General features: G+C 35.1%; 1 protein-coding gene across 5 annotated transcripts in view; it reads right to left on the bottom strand.

The window, feature by feature from the left end:
- Nucleotides 1-25,106, bottom strand: part of LOC131426045 (glutamate receptor ionotropic, kainate 2) — a 318,947-nt gene that overhangs the window by 194,347 nt on the left and 99,494 nt on the right. The window lies entirely within an intron of this gene.

Below are 25,106 nucleotides of genomic sequence, written 5' to 3'. Positions count from 1 at the left end.
CAGGGTGGAATAAAACTGCCGGATCCATCGAAGCGGAACAAACCCGAATCGTATTACCAGCAGCAGTAGAAGCAGATGCAAGAAGCTCGTGGAGGAAACGAATTACGGTGGTCGTGCGACGGAACAACTGTTCTCTGTTTTCCTCCCTGCCTAGCTCCTATTTTAGCTTTCAACGATCGGATCTGTTTTCTGGACCCGAAGGATGAGCATTCTTTCTTTTGTTTTTCTGCTGCTTGATGATTATTGTACTGTCAGAAAAAGGAGGAATTAAATTTTCTGTTCTTTATATCGACTATCCGACAAGGTTAGTGTGAATTTTTCTGCTAGACTGAATTTCCAGCAGCAATTAAACCATTTTTTTCTCTTCCTAATTCATGACTGATTTCCGCTTCAGATCTCTCAAGCTCAATGCAAACCGTCCAGGGTCAGTGGAAATAAAAAAAAATCTAAAACTAGCTCAATGCCACAAAGCCGATCCCACCCAGGGAAATGGTAGTTCTTCTGTAAGCCTACAACCACAGGAAAATTAATTGCTTTTAATGTTCCGGGAAGCAAAACTGAGAAGAACTGAAAGAATATCTCTCCTTGGGCAAACATTCCTCCCGTCGCCCAGTCGGCTGTCGCAATGATTGATCGTCGGAGAAAATATTTCCCAGTTTGCCTTGGACGGACCATGCACGGAGAGGCCGAAAGAAGCTTTGGGCGAAAAAAAATAGTTAATTGCCTGAATCTAAATATTATTTAGTACAACTGTAACAATCTTCCTAATTAGGATTTGTTATACTCAAGCTTCTGAAAAAGGCGGAAATTGCAAAAAAAAATAAAAAGAAAATTTAGTAAAACAAGTGAAAATAAGAATAGAAAAATGCCTAATTGGCAAATATATCAAGAATATCAATAACATCCAGAATAGCAAAAACTTAAAAAAAGTAAAAATATCAAAAATACCAAAACTTGAAAATGTATAAAATAAAGCCATTAAACCAAAAATAGAAACATAATAATAATAAAAATATTAGAATATCAAAAATATCAATTGCAAAAACAATATCAAAAATTTCAATAATTCCACAGAATCTAAAATATCAAATGTATTAAAAATATTTAGGAAAACATAAAATATATAAAACTTAAAAAATATTATTATCAAAAATTATATATAGAAAATTATATAAAAATTTAATATTACTACAAATATAAAAAATTAAAAATATTTAAAATATTGAAGAAAACATCAAAAACACAAAAAACAATCAAACATCAAAAATATCAATATTATTAATTTCAATAACAACAAAAATATCAATATAAAAAATTTCAATAACATCGAAAATATCAAAGTTTTCAATATAACAAAAAATATCGGAAATTTTAAAATATCTATATTATGAAAAATAAACGAAAAATAGCTTAGCACTATGCAGTTCAATTTGAACTGCTCTGCACTGATGAATCAAAGACGAAACGTAAAAAATAATAGATAAAAACAAAAAATATCACAAAAATATATCAAATGTATATGAAAAATAACAAAAATATCAACAATGTAAAGAATATAAAAAATATCAAAACTTCCACAACTATATCAAGAATTGCAAAAACATCAGAAAGATATAATATCAAAAATAGCAGAAATTGCAAAAAAGGAAAACAACAAAAATAAAAGGAATATTAGAAATAGTAAGAATGGCGAAAATTGTTGAAGTTATTTAATAAAACATTTTAAAAATTGCGAATATTGAAACAAAAAAATTGAAAAAAAAACCAATACAGCAAATAATGCAATCTTATCTATTTTTTTTTTTTTATTCAATAATATATTATAATATTAAGGCACACTGCTTAAGCTCTAAGATGCCAAGGGTATTTACTAATCTTAATTACGACTAATTTAAAACTAGAATAGTATCATTATGTAATGTAGTATCGGGGTAGCGGATTCTCGACAATTCAGCTTTCAGCAGGCGAGGTGAATTGAATATTGGGTGAGGGTCTTCCAAATGGCGAATATCCATGTTGGCCGCATCCTTCGGTCCGTGTGGGTCCGCTGGAAACACCCCCAGGCTACGAAGGCCCGGCGGGTGGCCCGCATGCTGGTCATTGACTGGAGCGGTCTTCCGGTGATGGTGATGTTACGGAAGAGAATGAAAAAAAAAAGAAGTAAATATTGTGGGAAACGGGGTAAAAAAGGGGTGTGGGAACAAAATGTTTGAAAACGACAGAGATCTAATTAGTTGCCATCGAGATGGTGAAAAAACAGGGAATGGGGAACGAAAAAGTTAGTGACAAAAAAAAGATCTTGTTAGTTCCAATGAAGATGGTGGACAGGGACGGGGATCGAGAGAATCGGGCGGATGTTAGTGTCGAACCTGTAGGTGGAGATTATACTTTCTGAGCGAGGAATAACACATTACACTTGTATATCAATGTGTTTAAGGTACTGGTATATGAGAAGCATATATGAACTATCCCGACTCGCCAACACATCCCGAACCGGCACCTCAGGCGGTCTACCTCGGGCCCTGAGGGATTCCAGTAGCTTCGACCTGGCGTCACGATACTCTACGCACGACCACACGACATGCTCGATGTCCTGATAACCGTCGCCACAGGTGCAGAGCCCGTTCTCCACGATCCCGATACGCCGGAGATGTGCGTTGAATGTATAGTGATTTGACATGAGCCGTGACATAACGCGAATGAAATCACGACTCATGTTCATCCCCTTGAACCAAGGTTTCGTCGATACCTTAGGGATAATGGAGTGTAGCCATCGTCCCAGTTCGTCATTCGTCCATGAAGTTTGCCAACTTTCGAGAGTTTTCTGACGAGAAATACTGAAAAATTCATTGAAGCAGATTGGTCTTTCATAAATATCACCTTCCAGTGCGCCCACTTTAGCCAATAAGTCTGCCTTTTCATTGCCCGAAATGGAACAATGCGAAGGGACCCAGACTAACGATATTAAATAAGACCGTTCAGATAAAGTTCTCAAATGTTCCCGTATTTTCCCCAGGAAATATGGGGGATACTTTCCTGGGTTCATTGCCCGGAGAGCTTCTATTGAGCTTAGACTGTCCGTGACTATGAAGTAATGGTCTTTGGGCATGGTTTCAATGATCTCGAGGGTGTACTGAATAGCAGCTAATTCTGCGACGTAAACTGAAGCCGGATCACTGAGTTTGTAAGAAGCGGTGATGTTTTCATTGAAGATGCCGAAGCCTGTGGACTCGTTGATGTTTGATCCGTCAGTGTAAAACACCTTTTCACAGTTGACTGTTCTAAATTTATTATAAAAAATATTTGGGGCCACTTGAGGGCGCACGTGATCCGGAATTCCACGAATTTCTTCTCTCATGGATGTGTCGAAAAACACAGTAGAATCAGAAGTATCCAAGAAATGAGCACGGTTGGAAACAAACGAAGAAGGATTAATATTCTGAGCCATGTAATCAAAATACAAGGACATAAAACGGGTTTGAGAGTTAAGCTCAACTAACCTTTCGAAGTTTTCAATCACCAGAGGATTCAGAATGTCGCATCGAATGAGCAAACGATATGAGAGATCCCAGAACCGGTTTTTCAGTGGAAGAACGCCCGCCAGCACTTCGAGGCTCATCGTATGAGTCGATTGCATGCAACCCAAGGAAATACGCAAACAACGATACTGAATTCTTTCCAGCTTGATGAAATGAGTGTTCGCCACTGATCGGAAGCAGAAGCATCCGTATTCCATCACGGACAATATCGTTGTTTGATACAACCTGATCAGGTCTCCTGGGTGGGCACCCCACCATGATCCGGTTATTGTACGAAGAAAGTTGATTCTCTGCTGGCATTTTTGTTTCAGATACCTAATGTGACATCCCCAGGTGCCTTTGGAGTCGAACCAGACCCCGAGATATTTAAATGTGAAGGCCTGAGCTATGGTTTCACCCCCTAGTTGAAGCTGTAATTGTGCTGGTTCTCGCTTCCTCGAAAATACAACCAGCTCAGTTTTCTCCGTAGAGAACTCGATACCCATTTGAAGAGCCCATGATGATAAGTTGTCGAGAGTATCTTGTAATGGTCCTTGGAGATCGGCAGCTTTGGGTCCTATAATAGACACAACGCTGTCGTCGGCAAGTTGTCTTAGCGTGCAAGATGTGTTGATACATTCATCGATATTACTTACGTAAAAATTGTATAAAAGGGGGCTTAAGCATGAGCCCTGAGGAAGACCCATGTAGCTGAATCGTATTGTCGACAAATCACCATGCGCAAAGTACATGTGTTTCTCAGACAATAGATTATGTAAAAAGTTGTTCAAAACTGGCGAAAGACCATGCTGATGCAACTTCTCAGATAGGATATTTATAGAAACTGAGTCAAAAGCCCCCTTAATGTCTAGGAAAACTGACGCCATTTGTTCTTTACGAGCAAATGCCATTTGAATTTCTGTTGAGAGCAACGCAAGACAATCGTTCGTTCCTTTGCCCCTGCGGAAACCAAATTGTGTATCTGAAAGTAAACCATTAGTTTCGACCCAATTGTCTAGACGAAACAGAATCATTTTTTCGAACAATTTCCGGATACAGGAAAGCATAGCAATCGGCCGATACGAATTGTGATCGGAGGCTGGTTTCCCTGGTTTTTGAATGGCGATAACTCTGACTTGTCTCCAGTCGTGTGTAATCTTATCTATTTATAGCAAATGAAGTACTAAGGTAAAAATAACAATATAAAGCAAACATAGCAAAATAACGCAAAAAGAACAAAAAAAAAAACACAAATATTGCAAAAAAACATAAACAAATAAAACCAGTAAAGCAAAATGAAACAAATAAAGCAAATAAAGCGAAATAAAGCATATAAAACAAGTATAGCAAAAAACGCAAGTGATGGAGAAAATAAAGCAAATTAAAACAGAAAAATTAAGAAAAAAAATAAACCAAATAAAGCTATGAAAATAAAGCAATTAAAGCTAATCGACCAAACAGAGCAACTGAAGCATATAAATAAAAAAAAATGAAAACAAAGCAAATAAAAAAAAACAAACAAAACAAAGAAAAACGAATATATCAAATAAAGCAAATAAATCCAGTAAAGAAAAATAAAACAAATGAAGCAAAGCAAACAAAGTCGGTAAAGCGACATAAAGCAAATAAAGAAAAATGAAACAAGTAATAGAGCAAATAAAGCAAATTGTACAGATAAAGCAAAATAAAGCAGGGAGAGCAAGTCGGATCCAAATTATATTGAGGAATTTTGTATGGGACCACAAGACTTTTCATTTAAATCTAAGTTTGTGAAAATCGGTTCAGCCATCTCCGAGAAAAGTTAGTGCGAAAATCGTTACATACACACATACGCACATACACACACAGATATTTTGCGTACTCGGCGAACTGAATCGAATAGTATATGACACTGGGCCCTCCGGGCCTCGGTTCAAAAGTCGGTGTTCACAGCGATTGCATAACCTTTCTATATGAGAAAGGCAAAAAACAAATTAAAAACAAAAATAATACAAATACAGTAAATAAAGCAAAATAAAATAGAAAGAGCAAATAAAACAAATAAACCAAATGAAGCAAATAAAAGAATTAAGCAAATAAAACGAATGAAGTAAATAAAGCGAATAAAAAAAAATAAAACATATATAATCAAGTAAAACATACAAAACAAATAACAAATAAATTTTAAAGCAAACAAAGTGTTTTTCATATTTTCACTGGTTTTACTGTTTATCTGTTTCATTCTTCAACCGTTTAACTGTTCTATTGTGTAGATGTTTTGTAGTTTAACAGCTTAACTCTTTTACTGTTTTATTGTTTTACTGTTTGCACTTTACTGTTTTGCAGTTTCACTATTTTTCTGATATACTATTTTTACTAGTTTTACGATATTTATTATTTTCAATAATTATTTTAACTACCTTCACTCTGTTTGCTAATTGTACTATTTTTAAAATGTTCTTTATATTACTAGTTTTTATTTTTATTTTTTACATTTACTATTTTATAATGTTTCTACTTTTTTTGCTATTTTTTCCTATTTTTATTATTTCTACTTCATTGTTGTTTTAACTATTTTTACTTGTGTTTGCTGTTTTACTGTTTTATTGCTCTGCAGTTTTACTATTTTTACAGTTGTACTCTATTTTACTAATTTTTATTTTTACTATTTCTACAGTTTATATTATTTTTACTATTTTATAATACTTCTACAGTTTTTACTATTTTTCTATTTTAAATATTTCTACTATTGTTGATATTTGAACTATTTTTACTATTCAGCTGTTTTACTGTTGTACTGTTTTACAGTTTTATTGTTTAACTATTCTACAGTTCTATTAGTTCACTGTACAATTTTTTGTTTCTATCATTTTAATTTTTTTCTACTATTTTACTGTTTTACTATTCTTACGTTTTTATATTTTGACTTTTATCACTACTTTTACTATTTTCAATATTTTTACTATTTATACTATTCATACAATTTATTGTTTGTATTATTTTCAGTTATTTCTTTTGTTTTACTACCTTCACAATTTTTACTGTTTATACTAGTTCAATTTTTGCTATTGTTACTATTTTCACTTTTTCTTTATTTATATTTTTAATCTTCACTATTTCTTATATTTCATTTATTTGAACTATTTTAACTATTTTTATTATTTTTACTGCTTTGAACAATCTTAACTATTTTTGGCTTCATTTCTATTTTTACTTTAACATTTTGTAGTTGTAAAAATTTTCCACTCTTTTTATTATTTTCAATATTTCTGCAATTATGCTATAAATACGATTTTTTGTTTCTATCATTTTAATTTAATTTTATTTTTCTTTTAGTTTTATTTTTTTACAATTATTACTGTTGACATTATTTTATCTCTTACTACTATTATTGCTATTTGAACCATTTTTACTATTTTCACTTCTTTCTATACATTTCCTATTTTTACTACTTTTACAATATTTATTTAATTAGGGATTAACCTTATTATTGGACCGCAAGCGCTAAGTTTGCACTACGCAGTTCAGTTTGAACTGCTCTGAACTGATGAGACTAACACGAAACGTAAAGATAGTATTTTTACTTTTTTTATTATCTTTACTGTGTTAAGTATTCGTACAATTTTAACTATTTTTGCTATTTTACTACTTTTACTATTTGTTTGTACTATTTCTACTATTTTTTTACTATTTCTAATATTTTAACTATTTTCACAATTTTTACCATTTTTACTATTTTTACTACTTCCACTTTTTTACTATTTATACTATTTGGACTATTTTTACTACTGTTACTCTTTTTAATATTTTGACTATTTTTACTATTTTACTATTTTTACTATTTTTACTATTTTTATTATTTTTACTATTTTTACTATTTTACTATTTTCACTATTTTACTATTCTTATCATTTTTACTATTTTTACAGTTCTTACTATTTTTACTACTTTTACTGTTTTTACTAGTTTTATTATTTTTACTAGTTTTACTATTTTTACAATTGTTACTATTTTAACTATTTTGACTATTTTTACTACTTTTACTATTTTGACTATTTTCACTACTTTTACTGTTTTTACTATTCTTACTATTTTTGCTATTTATACTATTTTAACTAGTTTCACTTTTTTAAATATATTCACAATTTTAACTAATGTGACTATTTTTACTATTTCTACTTTTATTTGCTATTTTCACTATTTTTACAATTTTTACTATTTGTTAAATTTATACTACTTTGTTCTATTTTTATTACTTTCACTATTTGAAGCATTTTCACTATTTTCTCTACTGTACTGTTTTACTGTTTTGCTATTTCAATAGTGAAGATATTTCCATTTACATGGTATAATGCTGAAGAATAATTCCAGAGATTAACATTAGAAGAGGAGGCAAAATCAGGATAGACCTTGTCCAATTAGGACGAAAATTGGTAAACTTTTAACATATACGTTTTTTTATTTACAGAAAAATTTCAAAACAAGCTAGTGGTGTAATACGTCTTTTTTTGTCAAAAAGTCACACAAAAATTACTATTTTTTATTGAAAATATTTTGACAAAACTCGGAGAGAAAAGAAAGAGCTTTGTCGGTTACGTCACTTATACCATTATATCTCCGGAATCAGAAATCACAGTCAGTGTTCTTCGAACTTAATCAATTGTTCAACAGTAGTTTCCAAACGAAAAACGAACGTTTGTTGAAGTCGGCTCTGAGAAAATTGAGCGGTAAAAAACTCGTTGAAAGGTGCGCACACTTATATGTACAGATATTTTCCCCCCGAATGTTATGTAACACTATGGGTCTCCGATGCTTCAATCAAGTCTTAAGGTTTTATGTCTCATGTATTACTTTTCTAAGGAAAAAGGCGTAAACGCAATAAACAAATGTGGGGAGTATGGTTTGATAGATAATGTACGGAATTGAAATTCAAACTATGGAGGGATTAAAACACACATCTATTCACATCCTCTCATTTGGCTACTTCTCGTAACAAATTTAGTTTTTCTTTGCTTGTGAATGAGTAATTGTAACTACTTCAGTTACTGTTTTTTGCAATTCTGCTGTTAAATTCAACTAATCAATAAACAAAAATTTTAAATAGGAGCATAGTTAATTTGTTTCTTTCCGTGCATGTTCTACTCATGTTGCCTCTTCGGATGAGTCGGAGTGTTTGTGTTACGAGTGTGGGTGCGTTCGATGGGGCTCCATCGAATTCTGCACCATACGAAAGCAACAGCAAAGTTAAGCTCTTGTGGACTAATAAAGCTATTAAGTGATTTCGTTTCATAAATAATGAACTGCTGACGCTCGTTGAAGCAGATCCGGCCGAAGCCGGGATCTGAGATAAAACAAACTGCGAAGGAGGGGGCTTGAATCTCTGTGTTTCGTCCGGGAGAAAATATGCGGAAGGAGTTGAGCGGTTGATTGACCGAAGGATGGTCGGTACAATCAATGAAACTTTTATTCCATGAAACCGGCTCGTTTGAAAGTTGCTCCTATGAGTGCCGATAAATCAAAGTAGGGCTGAGGTTGCAGCAGATTCCGGTAAACGCCTTACGGCAAGAATTGCCGATAAAAAGCCACTTTGGATCTGACGAGTTGCGATACGAGTAAGTTGCTATAAATATTTACTGGAAATGATGAAAAATGAGTCTAGATCCTATCTAGACACAATTTATTTTCTCGGGCAACACTTGATAAAAACTACGGAGGAGGAGGAGAGATTTAGGAGAGATTTTTCACACCTAAAAGTTAACGAGATTCTCTCGTTAATTTACCAACTTTCAACGAGGTTGAATTGCGTTCGACCCACGGAGGACCAACATGAGATAATTCATTCATTTTGGAATATGAAGGAGAAAAAAAAACGAAGAACAAACTTAACATGAACCATCCTGCGGGAAATCAGCAGGAACCGTACCAAGGACACCGGGAGTGCCCGGTGGTTAACCGCAGCACAACAATGCATTAAAATTTAGGTAGATTTGCTACCCGATAGCCAGATTCCAGTGTCAACTCTCCGAACCGAAAGAAGAAGAGATTTTACGGACAACGGTTCTGAGCTGCGCAACAATTCTCGAATCCCTCCACAAAACCACAGGTTCCAATTACGTTTCGGTGGCAAATGTTCATTTGTTTTGTTCTACTTGTTTTTTGTCTGCCCTACTACATCCAACAGCTTGCAGCATTTTATGCATCGTCAGTCAGAGTGCATTATTTTCCCACCCTTCCAAAAAAAAAAAGAAATCCACATCCACATTTTCTGTTTGCTTTTGCAATAGTGACACAACAGTGTCGACTTGCCCGTTTTTTTATGAACCCCAGAATGGATTGGAGTTTACTTGGTTCGGCAGTCCTTCTGCTGTTGCTGCCAACGAGATAATTTCTTGCAATACGTGAATTATGTATGATTCCCAAAGGAGTAACTGTTTTCTTCAGTGTGGACAATTACATTCCAATGGACTGAACTGATGGGTGGATATATTCAGTGGACATTGGAGAATAAGCGAACCATATTTTAGAATATCATTTTCTATTATTTAGCCACTAGAATCACTATAATTATTTCATATTTCTGCTTGATTCGCCTTGCTCCACATTGAGAATCGATTCACATTTCTTGAAAATTAAACTTATATTCAAAAAACCAGCCAAAAACACTTTTGATATGTTCACTACTCTGCTCCTAATTTCAACTCAATGGATTTTCATTCATCCTATCAATAGCAATCAAAACAAAAAATTGCACTATTACACTCTCAGGTTCAAAATGTCAGAATTCTTCTTAAAAGGGCCTAATATCAACTGTGAGACAACACACGATATTTTTAGAATTTGTTTGGAATCAATTCGACTTTTAATAGTTAACGAAAACGGTACAATGTTTTCGTTTACTTTCGTTTTACATTTCAAATTTTACTGTCAGATTAATCTGTATTGGATTTTAAGAAATATGAAAATATCAGATGCACAGCCGATGCAACGCACACACTAGAGATGTGCGGAACAGCTCCTACCGGTGAGCAACTCCGATCCGATCAGCTCACTGAAGTGAATCGATTCAATGTATCAGCTCATCAGCTCATCAGCTCATTTATTGAACTGAAGGTTAGTTTTGAGCACCGTTTTTCGTGCACCGTTTTTCTTACTCCGTTTTTCTTTCATATGCATAATCTAAATCATTGATGCACAAAGAACAATGCTATGTGAACTAACTTGTCTGAGAATCATTATTATGTCACATTTGTAGAATATCTGCAAAAGTGGCATCCCTGAATGTACCTTAGCCTACTGAGTAGAGGCGTGCAAAACAGCTCATTTTAGTGAACAGCTCCGAACCGATCAGCTCACCAAAGTGAATCGATTCGATGTATCAGCTCATCAGCTCTTTTAGTTTGAACTTAAATTTCATTTTGTGCGCCGTTTTTCTTATGCACCGGTTTTCTTTCATATGCATTATCGAAATTGACTCATTGATTCGCAATGATGCAATGAATGCAATGCGAATTAATTTATCTTTAATTGATGTCGACTAAATTGAATCTCTTAAACAGCCGAAGATCCGATCAGCTCGTAGCGTGTTCCTTTCGTCATAATGCAGTGAACTGAGTAGCAAAAGAGTGAGCTGATGAGCTGCGGTTCTTTTGAAAAGAGCTGTGAGCTGTCAGCTCACTTCGATGATTCGATTCACAGGAACAGCTCAGGAACGAATTGCCCATCTCTACTACTGAGTGAGAACGATAAGATTTCTTATTGACAATAGTTCATTCAATCTGTTAAAGAAGGATAGATGCACATTTGGAAGAACGAAGGAAAGCTCATGTAATCATTTGGATCTCGCTCTTCGAGAGCTGAAGATCCGTTCAGCTCGTAGCTTATTTCCACCTTACCCTGTGCGGTGAACTGGTGAGCTACGGTTCTCTGTCGTTTTTGCTTGATGCCAATCCTAACCCAGTTTCAACTCTAACTGCTGTCAAACTCTAACTGCTGGTTCTTGTATCAGGTTTACTCAAACCCCCGTTGCTAAGTGCGAAATCAACACAGTTTCGTGGAAAGTATTCGTTTGATGAAACAAGCCTGGGTCAGTTTCAGTTTTCTCAAGCGAAAACAACATTAAAAAGAGCTGTGAACTGTCAGCTCACTTTAAAGATTTGATTCACTGGAACAGCTCAGAAAGCGAATTGCCCATCTCTAGAACACACACACACACACTTAACAGCGTTATTTTGACATATATCGGCATCAAACCAGTGCTACTAGATTTTCCGTAATGGTTATTTCATTAGTATTAAACACGCCCTTTCAAGTAATATTCGAAGTCAAAACAGTTTCATTGAAATATAAATATCAATAATATAATTATACTAATATCAAGGATACCAAAAAAAAAACTTTTTGGTGATAATTTAACAAAGAAACAAATTTTTTTTCTGTAACAATATGAGAAGACTTGGCAACCTTGCGATACGAAATGATATGAAAACAAGACGTAGTTCACAGTGTTAATTTCCATCTTATATTTTGAAGATTTTTATTGCTTAGCGGGTAAATTTGAAAGTTTTCCATCGTTGATTAAACAAGTGAAAAGTGAACTTTACTCATTATGAAGTCATTCAACATGGAATAGTGGTGTAATTATATATGAAATAGTGATCATGTTTTGAAACGAATCAATTAGTAAATATTCAGAAACATGACGAACTTTAAAACTTGAGACGAAAATGTTCGCTAAATTGGAAAGTGAATTTTGTTTTAAATGGAAAAACCTGTTTTCATCCACCTAGTGGTGTAATGACGCCTTTCTCATATTACTTTTAACATCATAAATATTACTGTGGAATTCGCTAAAACAACTGTTCATTGAATAGAAATAGGAAAGTTTGTTCGGACCTAATCTGACAAACTCTACAAATTTTGTTTACCCTGTGGTTCCGGAACCGAAGAGTAGTATCCACAACGAATTCAGGAATTCCGTATGAAACTGTAAGACTTTTCCTTTGAACCTATAAACCTTTGAACCGATTCGGCCATCTCCAAGAAAAGTGAGTGAGATCCTTTTTGCAGTTTTTAATCACCATTTTCAATTCTTCCGAAACTGGATTCAGATGACCGGAATAGCCGAAGTTGGTTCGTTTGCCAGCAACAAATATGACATACAAGTGTTGGAAGTGTTTTGAACCTAGTTAAACCTAGACTTACTATCTTATGCTTTATTTAGATTAAACCAATTGAGCAAAATCTAACAAACGAAGCGAACCTGCGTTTCTGTTACTTTTGCATGTGTAAATCAAGTTAAAACGGCAGGAATCAGCAGCATAAAACATGTAGGAGGATTATTATTATTATTACTATTATTATTATTATTATTATTATTGACATCATTACACAACTGAAACGGTATGTATTACTGCACTACCGGCTGTGCCAATTGCATATTTTTTCAAATTAATTTGAATTCAATGACATTCGTTTATTTTTTCGGTCGCACTTATCATTAGAATAGCTAGAATTTTTATCAACCGCAGCATCGTCTTTTACCAATATTACACACCAGTAACGGACATCCGTAACCGTTTCGATTTTTTGTCATAGCGTGTACGAAATAGAACAAAGCACGCATCGTTCGTTTTGTGTTTTCTTTTTCTGTTGTACATATTGTCAATCTATCTAGCGATTTGAACACTCATCACCCTGTAACTGCGGAACCGGAAATCGAATCCGGGTGAAATTTCACATTAGCTTTAAAGATAATAGGAGCTTCAATTCAAATCAAGATTTGTGAAAATCGGTTCAAGCTTCGCAGAGAAATCGAAGTGAGTTCTACTTTTGAAGTTTTTTTCACCACTTTCGGTGCTTCCGGAACAGGAAAAGGGGGGACCAGTAGTGGCGAATTAAGTTTTTATGCCCACAAACTTACAAGCTCTGCAAACTAGAAGAATTCATTGGACAGTTCTATGTGATTTGTACCTGTTTTTGACCATCGTTCGTGAAAAAATACTAATGAAATTGATAATTTTCCCCTTATTACACTTTAGTTCCGGAACCGGAAGTCGTATCCGGATACAATGTTTTACAATTTTTTAGGAAACTATAAGACCTTTCATTTGAATCTTTATTTGTGAAAATCGGTGAAGCCGTTTTAGAGTAAATTGAATGTACACTTTTTCTATAATTTTCACATATTACCCTGTAACTCCGGAACCGGAAGTCGGATTCAAATGAAATGCAATAGCAGGCTGTGGCAATTTTAGACCTTTCATTTGATTCTAAGTTTGTGAAAATCGGTTCAGCCATATCTGAAAAAGTGTGTGCATATTTTTTCCATTTTTTTAGTACATATCAGTCTATATTTCCGGAACCGGAAGTCGGAAAATTTAATAGCAGGCTATGGGACCATGAGACCTTTCATTTGAATCGTAGTTTGTGAAAATCGGTTCAGCCATCTCCGAGAAAAGTGAGAGCATATTTTTGTTCAGTTCGTCGAGCTGAGTTGAATGGTATGTGACATTCTGCCCTCCAGGCCTCGGTTAAAACGTCGGTTTTCACAGTGATTGCATAGCCTTCCTATATGAGAAAGGCAAAAACGATCACTGACCACAAAAACTTAAATAAACATGTTAAAACAGCTTTATACTTATTAGTCTGTTATTCCGGAACCGAGAGTCGTATCCGGATGAAATTCGATAGGGTTCCATGGGACTGTAAAACCTTTCATTTGAACCTAAGCTTGTGAAAATTTCTTGAAAAAATCGATTTTACCATGTTACTTTCAAACCGAAAGTTCGATCCAAATAAAATACAATAGCAGACTATGGGACCAAGAGACAAACTGTCCAAATTCAATTAAAACTCGTCCAACGGGTCTTAAACTCTTCACATTGAAAATAGCACCACAATGAACCCTTGTATGCCGAGTTTGTTGAACGAAAAAATGGTGGATCTGGTTCAAAACCGGTAAACGATAGTCCCGAGTCGGCCTTCCGTTGGACGGTTTATTGAACATTTAACGGACCAACGGAGGACTGTTGGATTTTTTTTTCTCAGAAGGGACTAACGCTCTGTTCAGTAAATCGTTCAGTTATTCATTCCGTTGAACTGACCGTAAGCCTTTAAGTAAACATTATCAGTTTTAAAAGTATACGGAAAGAGATATTGATAAGAAATTTCTTTATCGATTTAGTTAGAAAAATGTTATCTTCCCAATCGTGATTCACACAGAACCGACTGAAAAACAGTTTGTTTTGTACTTAGGACCAGTAAGCAAGTTTTAAAAAGTAAGTGAAAATTATTTGGTTCGATAAGAATTTTAGTTCTTGATAGAAGGAAGAAATTATAAAACTTTTTTTCGTGTCTGTTCTGAATTTCCTTAGCAACAATTGAATTTAAATTGTGGTGAAAATCGAACCTATAAAAATCAGAGAAATATCATCATAGGTTAGCTCTACTTAAATGACCACGTATTTTTGTGTATAAACTAATTCCGCGAAACTCTGCAAAGGCGGAATAAGATGAAAAATCTTGATCAATGTGACCTTTTCTGAGGCTACTTGCACTGACAGAGATTCAATGAAGATATTTGTTTCCCAATGTAGTGTAAAGAAATGAATATGAGCGTTCTGAATTTCAAACTGACAAACGAAGAAATTCAAGATGGCGACGGAATGAAAACCTTGTACATTTCGTATTTCAGGATTTACTCAATCAAAAACATTCTTCTGAAAAGGGACTAACGACGTCGTACCTTCCGTAAGGTTTGCATGATTTTATCAATCAAATGCATTCGTTCGTGTAAAATGAGACAATAAACAAATTCAATGAATATATTTCATTGAATTTTTTCGGTTTTCACTCATTTTACCAGTAACAAATTACCCGCAATAAACGGAATAAAAATGTGTTCGAATAGGAGGTAAAGTTTGTTGGGGGTCCACTCTTAACGGAACCTCCGAAAGCTAGCATTATGAAAGTGTAAAATTCGGGCGACTTACGCACTTTCATTGTACTCCAGCTAGAGGAATGGATGATGCAAACCAAGATACGCCTGTTTGTCGGTTTCCTGCAAATTTCAACAGTTCATGTTGCAATCTAAGGAAGGACTGGTCTTTATCTAGTTTTATACATCCGAAGTACGTAAGATATGAACTTATAAATCAAGTAAAAATCAGTTCTATTGAGTGTTAAATAGTTTTATGATTTGCTCAACTCTTTTCTATGCATTGTATTATTTTGCATTGCATATATGGCTAGAATAATTGACGTGATGCGGCTCGACAAAATTCACTGGGTATTAGCAACATACTCGCACTTCTGCTGAGTATAAACACACCAACACGTGCGTGACGTGAACAAGAAATCTCTGTTATAGCTACTGCACGATCTTTCTGCTATTTGCTTTGGCAACCAGGTTAATTTGGTGAACTTCGAATGCCTCTTGATTTGAAATTTAAAAACTTGAATTGGTGTCGGCATTCGGCTCAGTTTTCTAGAAGAGTGAAAATATAAAAGCTACATTTTGCGAAAAATCTTTTTGATAAAACGTTTTTTTTTTCTTTTTCCTTAAAATTCAAAACTTAAGAGCTAAATGGGTAAAATTTTAGGCTAAAGAGTGTATCGAAAATAAGTTATCCACAAATTTTTGATTTTTGATAAAAAACGTTATTTTATATAAATTAAAAATTGATCCTTTATTGTACTTGAGCATAATGAAAACCGGATTAAATTTAAGTTATTTCTTCACGAATTTTTGAACTTTTGATCGAGCAATCTTCATCAAGTTCCGGACAAGTCTTACATCGCATTTTTTGGACGCTTGAACCCAAATTTTTTTGAACTCCTGCATGTTCCTTGCCAGTCTTCTTGAAGAACCTCTTCACGATTGCCCAGTAACGTTCGATGGGTGGAAGCTGAAGGCAATTTGGTGGATTGATATTTTTCTCAACGAAATTTATACCTTTTTCTGCAAGCCAATTGAGAGTGGTTTTGGCATAGTGAGCCGACGCTAAATCCGGTCAAAACAGTGGAGGTGTACTATGCTTCTTATATAAAGGCAGCAATTTCCTATTGAGACACTCAGATCGATAGATTTCTGCATTTATAGTTCCGGTAGTGTAAAACAGGGGTTGACTTCAAACCACAGGAACATATTGCTTGCCATACCAGTTCCTTTCGACCGAATTTCTCCACTTGAATCGGCCTGTCCGCATCGCTCACGTCCTTCCCAACGACGACAGTAAAGTATTGTGGACCTGGTCTTTGAATCCTCCTTTACATAAGTCTCATCGTCTATCAAAACGCATGCATCCGGACCCTTGTTGCTGCTCGCTTCTTCTGTTCTACACTTTGTTTCGAGATTTTCTGCTTCTTGTAGGTCTTCAGGTGATTTCGCCTCTTGAAACGCTTGTCATTCCGACACTCGTTCCTGCTTTTTTGCCAAACCACGTATTGACATTGAATTTTTCTTCATGATTAGAGATACCACTTTCTGGTCTAGTTTCGGGTTGGAAGAACCGGGTTTTCTGCTTTCTTCTGGTAACATAACTCATCCAAAGAATAGTGTTCCCCAAACTTATTAATGATGGTTTTAACACTGGCATGATGAATTCCAAACCACTTCGCCAATTTTCGCATAGTAACACCCTTCTCACTTAGCCATGTGTCCAGAACCTTAATTTTCACTTCCTTTTCAATACGCGACATTTTGAAAACGCAGAATTTCAACCGCACAAACCAGTAAACAAACGAAAGCTGACAGCCAAACGCACAGCATGCTGTGATCTAAGCATAAAAAACCATCACAAATACATGCGTACAACACAAATGTATGTGGATAGATTATTTTCGATACACTCCTTACACTTCAAACTGTCAAATTGCTCAATTCAAAAGTGCCTTCCCCCCCCCCCCATAGTTTCCGCGCCTGATCGTTCGGGTAAAATGTTAATCGTGTATGTCAAGCTGATTTCATATCGATATTGAGAGTTTCAAAGCAAAGTTAAGCAAACGTTTGGTAAACTCTCCAGTTATGGCCAGTATCAAAAATCAATCCTAGTTGAAGTTTACCACTATAGAAATATTTTCTACCACATGTTTCGTTCAGTATACAGGTATTTTGTTCCATGTTACTCGATTATCAAAACAATAAATTCAAAAGAATTTGACCCAGTTTTATTTCCAACAGCTCAACTAAGTTATCTTCTATGAGAAATCCTTCTACAATTGATTTGATTTTAGCAGATCAATGTAACATTTGTAGTAAAACTGTCTTTGATTCAAAGAATCTATCAATAACATTCAGGGTTTCAAATTAAGCAACGATTAGTTCAGTGAGTTTTTTTTGTTTAATTATAGAGGTCTCAACCCAAAGAAAATTTTCCTAACCCTATGTGCGGGGTTGGGAATCGAACCCAGGTGGGCTGCGTGAAAGGCATCGATTTACCCATCAAGCTATACCCGTCCCCTATTTCTATTAGTTATACATTCTACTACCTTAGAATTGATTGGCTAGGACACTGAAAGCAATGTAAACCCTGAAATTGGTTTTGGGAAATATCGATACAGCCATACATAATTTAAATCATTACATTATTGAAATTAGGAGTCTATCTGTTCCAAAAGTTCAAACTAAATTCAATTCTCCTTCATCTACATCAATATCAACGTTCTTGTGATTCAACGATGGAATTAGTTGAGCATCGTAATTCACACAGATTTAAATTCAAGAACATGTAAAGTTATGTCATTTGAAAATTTCAGGAGTTTGAAATCGAATGAAATAGGAAAAAAAACCAAAAAGTCGATAGCAGCAGCGCGACTTGAACCGAGAAACATTATATCACAAAGCACGCCAGGTAACCGACTGAACCACAGAAGCCCATAAAAATCCCTGAAAAAGGGATAATCATAACTCTGAAACTTCGCTTAAAAAAACCGCATAGCTCTGAAAATTCGCATAAAAAAGTCGCTTAAAAAACCGCATAAAAAAAGACCGCATAAAACAAAGACCTTAGTGTAATGATTAAATAAGGGCAATCATTAGCAAACTTAAAAACATGGAGGCTACTAAAAACTTGAAAAGTTTTTTTTAATTTTTCCCGATATTACCTTGAGAGATGGAAAGTGTCTTGAATACTTATTCTTTATTCTTATAATTGGGGTGTAGGCCTAATTTCCAATGGAATGTTGAACATAGCACCTTTATAGGACAATAAGTTCTTTCGACACTTTTACTTAACATCACGCTCAAACGCAAAAGTGGGTGTTGTCTCCTACTTTTCCCCTTGTTGAAAAAAATCATTACGCTAACAACTGTTACTCAAATGTGAGCTAGTAATATTTTTTCCGGTTTTTCACTAATTTTAACTAATTCCCGACTTTTTCCCGGTGGTACAAAATTCCCGACTTTTCCCGGTCACTTGCCACCCTGTAAATACGAGAAAATTCACAATCGATTTTGAACATTTGTGACCCTTTCGGTGAAGAGGCCTTCGGCGAAATGGCTTTTGGTGAAACTGCTTTCGGAGGTTTTGAAGAAGCGCTGGGGTAGAAATCTACCCCACGAGATCGCGTTTTAGAGTTCACTGTATAATAAATTCATTAGAATTGTTAGAAAATCTGCCACATTTTTTGAATTTCAGCAAAAGTGGCATCCCTGACCGTACCTTAACCGACTGAGCAACGTTGCCAGGTATACCGATTTTTGACGTCTATACCGCAATACAGATATGTTCTCCTAAAATGCCGATAATTCCCAGATCATACAGATAAATATCGATTTTGGGTCTTTGTTGTGATAGGCATGAGAACAGGTTGTCGGAAGACCTTCTGTAGTAGAGATTCTGATACGGATATGGTACCGATAGATTTTTGCGTCGGATACAGATTTTTGGAAAAGTAATATAGCAATGCTGCTACTGAGTGAGAAGTTGAATACCTTACTGAGAATGCCTCATCCAATCCGCTAAAGAAAGATAGATGCACGGTTGGAAAAACGAACGAAACTTCGTGCCATACATTTCTCGCTCTTCAAAAGCCGAAGATCCCCTCTCAGCAGGCCGTTCAATTTTGTTGGTTTATGAGCGCTTGTTGAACGACATATTGCACGAAATATTCGTTCAATTTGCTGGAACGGTTTGTTGTTGTTTTTTCTCTTGCAAAAATAGTGTGAAAATTAAGTGTTACCTTTACATAGAAAGAAAATTTGTTGTTATTCTACGTGAAGTAGAAGTATTGTAGGTATGTATTGTTAGTTTAAAAAAATAAGTGGAAAAAACTTCAGAAACTCTGCAGTAAAACTAGTCCAACGGGGCTCCAACTCCTCATGTTAAAATTGGTTCAACAATGGACCTCTGTCTGCCGGGTTTGTTGAACGAAAAAAATGGCATTCGATTCAACGGTCTGTTTCAAAATCGGCAAACGAAGGTCCCGTGTTGGCCTTCCGTTGAACGATTGATTGGACTTTCATTGGACCAATGATCCAACGTATTAGACCAATGAGGGACCACCGTTGAACGTTTTTTTTAAGTTAAAAGATGTTATTACAATAGATTATGGTTACAGAATAATAGATTCAATGAGCATTCTCATCTCACAGGCATTTTCAACGACGAAATTTAATATTTTTTTTATTAACAACAATTAAATTATTACTTCATATACTTATCCAGTTTGAAAATTTTGACTTCACAAATTGACATGGAATTCCCACGCCCAACATGCAACGTCAAGTCAGGTCAAACAACTCTCTGTCTGACAGTAAAGTTTCATGATGGCGTGACTTCCCTGAATGTCAGTTCAAATTGATTTCAACTGATAATATATGAATGTATTTCAGTGTTTATCATCAAATATCAAACAGAAAGGATTTCCATTTCATTTTGTTATTTGTCCGTCGATTGATAAACTTTTATCTCGTCACTGCACTCAAATACTAATAGATATCTCAGATGGAAGTGTTTATTTTTTTACTTTCTTACTTTTTGTGAAATCTGTATAATCTGTATTAAATTTATAGAATCTGTATAAAATCTGTAAGCGCATGTCAAAATCTGTATAATACAGATAAATTTGTATAAAATGGCATCTTTGCTTTTATGATTTGATTCACTGGAACAGCTCAGGAGAGAATTGCCCATCTCTACTGCCAGCATGATAAATCGAAAATGACAGTTTAGAAATAAAAAACAACTATCGTTCAGTTGTACCAAATTTTAGCCAGTCAAAACATTTTCGTTGTTTTGCGATCGCGAACTTTTGCGTGTATGAGAAAGGTAAAAATGATTGCGCGCTATTTGTTGCCCCTAGCAACAACAAACAACTCGGTACTGAAAAATTTCGTATTCCGGCTCATATTCATGACAGACATACTTGAAAGTGTTACATTTTGTTCGAATGCTGTTTTTAAAAATGTGTATAGAATTCATTATTTCCGCGTATTATTGTTTCTTTTCGCAATGCTGTCTATTTTATGTGTTTCTTCACAAGTTCTGAATCATTCTCTTTGAATATATTTCGTAGTAACGATGACATCGATGTTTTTATTTCAGGATTTTTTGCACCATTCCAACTGTCCCTAGATTGTGCTTAAATGGAAAGAATTGAACACTACTCCGAGGAAGCCATTAATTCACGGTTTGCTGGTCATGAGCTTAGGGAATACCGACGCCATGCGAAAGACGGAGTAATAGAAGTTTACTTTCACGTCGACGTGAACGTATGGTATAGATTTTTAGGCACAATATTCATAGTTCCGGAGCTTTTTTACCAAGTGGATAAATTTTTTAATGATGGTCGACGTTGTACATTACGTGAAACGCATTATTTTGATGCTGATAGTGGCAATGAAATATCGCAAAGTCAGGCAGAACAGAAGAGAAACAAAAATAGAACAGCAGACCGACAATCCGAAAGAAACAGAACCAAAGCAGAAGTAGATTCCGCCGTCTTGAACTCGGAAGGTAACAACTTGGTTCGCCAGGTTAGATGCAATGAAGCAAATACGGAATCCACTGACAGCAAAATTCGCACTGAAGATCTTAATTCGCGAGCTAATATACAATTCGATCAGGGAAACTATTCCATTGCTGCGAATCTCTACCAACGAGCCTGTGATATGTCATCGACGCAAAGTGACCGCTCTGAGTACGAATCCAATGTCAGAAAAGCCCAAACAGAATCGCAAGCAGCCGAGCTGAATTCCGAAGGTGAAAGCTTGTTCCGTCAAGGTCGATACGAAGAAGCACGAAACAAATACCAGCAAGCTTATGATAAATCACAGCTCATGGGAGTGTATGCAAAGTATCAAGCAAACAAAGAATTGGCTAACAATGAAATCCGGGCTAGAGATATCAACTCGAAAGCAGATAGAGAATTCAATCAGGGTAACTATCTGGTCGCTGAGAGACTATACCAACAAGCCTCTGACATATCATCAGTGCAAAAAGAACGTTCCGAGTATGAATCTAACCTTAGAAGAGTCAAAATGGAATTGAGAGCAGCCGAGTTGAACGCGGACGGAGATCGTTTGTTCAGTCAGGGCAACTTTAGCGATGCAAAATCGAAATATCAGCAAGCTTACGACACATCATCAGGACAAAGAGAACGTTCAAAGTATGAATCTAACGTTAGGAACGCCGAAATGGAATTGACCGCAGCCGAGTTGAATGCGGAAGGAGATCGTTTGCTAAGCCCTGACTGAGCTATAGCGATGTGCAAGACGAATTTTGCGCTAACTCGAACCAATGTTGGCAGCATCCTCTCATATTTTAATGAAACTTGCTGTAAATGAAGACTTTGTCACAAGAGAAAGAAACACTTTGCATGCTTTGTTTTTCCAAAAATGATCTAGCCTCTTTTTTCAATTGGCTGTAGTGGAAAACTTACAAATCCTACAAAAAAGTGTTGTATGAGTGATTTTTACACAACTAGTCAAGTTTTTGAATAAAAACATGGAAAAATCTTAATAGATTCTAAAAATTTCAAGTCTATTTAAATAAAACTATTTTTGATTTCGATAAATATTTGTTACAAGATAGGGGCTGGGGTCCACTAGGAGATTGATATTACCTATTAGCTCTCTCCGGACAGTACCAGCCTAGATGCCGTGTGGAATCCGGCGGAAAAAATGAACCAAGAATAGATCCACTGGGTTCCTGCTTCCATGTCGTAAAAGGCGACAATTGCTGGAGTTTCTTTTTCCTTTCAGTTATCAGAAATTTTCAATGTTTCACTTCCGATTACTCTATTTTACTAAATTATCTCTTCATTCAATCTATCAATTTCCGTCTAGCTTCGTTCGTTTCAATCTATCAATTTCCGTCTAGTTTTATTTGGAATGTTTTCTTCTTCCATGTTATTGATTGTCTTTCAGGATTATAAATTATAAATTGATAACTATTGCGCAAATCCGTTGATATTACAAAGTTGATAATAGAGATAACATATATCGGTATATTGAATACATAGTAAAAAACACTTGATATTAATATTTCAAACAACAAATTAATATTTTTCTCGGTAGCCGGCTGCCCAGATCAACCAATATAACCAATTAATAATTTTATTAAATAATTAAAATAATAAAGCTGAAATAATAAAGACGCGCGTGAAATCTTTTTACCTTTATTTGGTGATTTAAAATGACTTAATAACAACTGTTTTGAATATGTCAATGCAATGAATCAACTATTTTGTCTAAATCCTATTCACTCGTTTATTTTGTATCACGTAATTTAATTTTAAAAAAATAGGGAAGTTTTTATTCTTTACGCGATAGTATTGCAAATTTTTCTTTAGTTTCCTCGAATAAGATCTGTGAATCAAGACTTCCCGGGACTTCAATATAGGATATTGTTGAAACGTTCACTCGGGAAGTCAGTGAGTTTAATGGTGCATCCTAGCATCTTGAAACTGGAACATACTGAGTCGCGCGCGAAACCAATACTGAAATTTTTACTAACAAATATCCTTCTCCCGTGACACTTGTGGAGTGCGCAGTAGTATATACGGCCTCTAGTAACAACGAGTGTTGGACTAACATCCCTTCCCATTCCTTAGACGATCTACGTTCGGGCCTGGCCGGCGCCGGTACTAATCAATGATTTCTGGGATTACCAGAAGATGTACATTGAAGGATGATTTACCAGTCCCAGGTCGGATCATCTAGAAACTCCCTGTACAATTTCAGCTAATCCCGATCAGTAACGGAGTAGCAACCAGGGGTGGTCGCTCAAGCTCAAGCTCAAGCTCGATAAATATTTGTTACAAGATATATGATTAAGGAGAAACATTTATTTGAAAAAAAAATTTCTTGTCCAAACTGAATGTTTTCTTTCAACGTAATTTGATCGAAATCTAAACCAATGAAAGTCATAATAATCTCAGAACGCAATTTACCAACTGCTACTTGCCTGGAAAGTATCAGTAACGAAGTTGGTATATGTTCAAACAAAACTTGAATTTATACTTTCAAATGAGCGTGTGGTCGTTACTGGTGGACACAATGTACAGTCCATGAAAATGTCAATCTAATGATTAATGGTTCAAGAATTGTTTCACTGGAAGAAATAATAGAAAACATTGCTTTGTGAAAATACTACTAGAACAAGTAATTGCTTTTTCCATGCGTGTAAAAATTGTGCTTCCAAAGAATACATTGAAAAGGAACCCGCAACTGCGAATAGATTGAAACGACAAAGAAGATATTGTTTTTTCCACAATGGCTGTATACTGTAATTTGGAAACCGTGAAGGAATAAAAAAGATTCATTAAAACAAGACGAAATACTGGCGATTTGTATTTTTTCTGAAAATTATTCATTTATTATTCAAAACGCTGCTCGATGATATCATTGGAATAATTCGCAAACAACAATATATACATTTGAAGTTACCATAACAACCCCCCGAAAGTTATATAACTGGGCATTTGAACAACCTGATAAAATTGATATTACGGATATGTAGCATCCACTGAACAGTACAACAAAATGTCCAAAACGCCAAAACAATATCTGTCACTCCGAAAATCCACAGTTTTGTGCCTATTCCTGGTGGCAAAGTAGAGACGAAAACGTATTCTAATTCAGAAGATGAACCAAAAATATTTTCCTTGTATAGAACCAATAAAATATAGCACGTATGAAGATAGCTTTAAGACAAATGTTAAATATATAGAAATAAAAAATATCTGTGTAAATTCAATGCATAATGTTGTGGCGGTTATTTTTTCCTCCGATTTTTCCTCAGAACTAAACGAGAAAATAAAGAAGTAATGCAATATTCGTTTAATGACATAAACTCTTTTCGATGGAATTCTCGGTCTTGGAGACTGTCCCAGAAGGTATGGTCGCACTTTGATTTCGCTGTAAATAATTCACAAGTGTTAGATATTCAAATTTTATTCGATATACTGATAATATTAGACTACAACAACAGAATATTATTCTCAACATTTGCTACTTAGCCATTGTAAACTAGTTGGCGCACCTTCTTGCGAACGTTCCTCATTAAATTCCGTACAGACTTCTTGGCGACAAGTTTTGACACTTTTTTCCAATCTTTTTCGAACTGTTCAATGGTTTCGGCTGCCGAGATATGTTTCCTAAGATGTGCC

This window comes from Malaya genurostris, chromosome 1 (assembly GCF_030247185.1).
Source record: "Malaya genurostris strain Urasoe2022 chromosome 1, Malgen_1.1, whole genome shotgun sequence".
NCBI classification, from domain to species: Eukaryota; Metazoa; Arthropoda; class Insecta; order Diptera; family Culicidae; genus Malaya; species Malaya genurostris.
Note: the sequence above shows the minus strand (reverse complement) of the source record. Positions and strands in the feature narration are given on the sequence as shown.